Source organism: Otolemur garnettii, unplaced genomic scaffold (assembly GCF_000181295.1).
Source record: "Otolemur garnettii isolate 467f Iridium unplaced genomic scaffold, OtoGar3 scaffold01798, whole genome shotgun sequence".
NCBI lineage: Eukaryota > Metazoa > Chordata > Mammalia > Primates > Galagidae > Otolemur > Otolemur garnettii.
In genome coordinates this window covers 1-895 of record NW_003854193.1, presented here as the reverse complement: position 1 = coordinate 895, position 895 = coordinate 1, and the positions used below count along the sequence as shown (strand labels likewise).

General features: G+C 47.0%; 1 pseudogene across 1 annotated transcript; it reads right to left on the bottom strand.

Moving 5' to 3' along the window:
• Positions 1–211: 211 nt before the first annotated feature.
• On the bottom strand, positions 212–874 carry LOC100960984 (annotated as a pseudogene). The gene has a single exon (XR_155088.2). The product of XR_155088.2 is annotated as a 60S ribosomal protein L15 pseudogene (transcript).
• Positions 875–895: the final 21 nt, after the last annotated feature.

The following is an 895-nucleotide window of genomic DNA, read 5'->3' as shown; positions in this document are numbered from 1 at the left end:
TTCAGCATCCCTTCTTAAAATGAGTTATTCATTTGTAAACTGCTGATTTCCTTGGGGCATTGTTTCCATAAACTTTTCATAAAGAATCAACGATTTCTCCATTCTTCCTCCCAAACTTCACTATAAGATTTGATATTTGTTTTTGCTTCAATTTTGGCAGAATTCATGTTGCTCTGATGGGGGCCCTTTCCAAACTGATGTCTTATTTGACTGTCCTAAATTGTTTATTAGGTTATGAATTTTACAAACATTACTTATATTAGCAGTAACGGTGGAGCTGGAGAGTATTGCGTCTTCTCCAAGCTGCACGGTGGGAAGCACCAATAGTGTGGTGGAACTTATGGCCCTTTCCAAGGCCACGGCTCTTCCGGCCTGCAGATGTCAGCCCATGCATCTCCCTGTGCTTGTGGACTGGTTTGGTGACCCACTGGGTGTCAGGATTTCTCCTGATAGCTTTATGGAATGAATCAATGAGGATAACCTCAAAAAATTTGTATGTTGAATCTTTAGCAACCCAGTAAGAATTCAGGACTCTTGGAGCCCCATGGTGGCGTCCAGCTCGCTCCTCAGCAACAGACTGAAGGCTTCGAGCAAACTTTAGCTGGTTAACACCATGATGCACAGGCTTGCCGTAGGTTGCACCCTTAGGAACTGGGCGTTTGTGGCCACCATGGCGCACGTGAATCCTGTATATGACATAACCTTGCTTAGCCTTGTATCCCAGTCTGCGCGCTTTATCTGGCCGGGTGGGGTGGGGAGCCCTGTGGAGCGCAGAGAGCTGGTAGTACTGCCAGCAGTGGACCCTCAGAAGAAAGCGCATCACATCAGCCTGCTTCTTCCTCTGCAGCTCCTGGATGTAGTTGTATGCACCCATCTTGGCTCACCTGATAGCTGC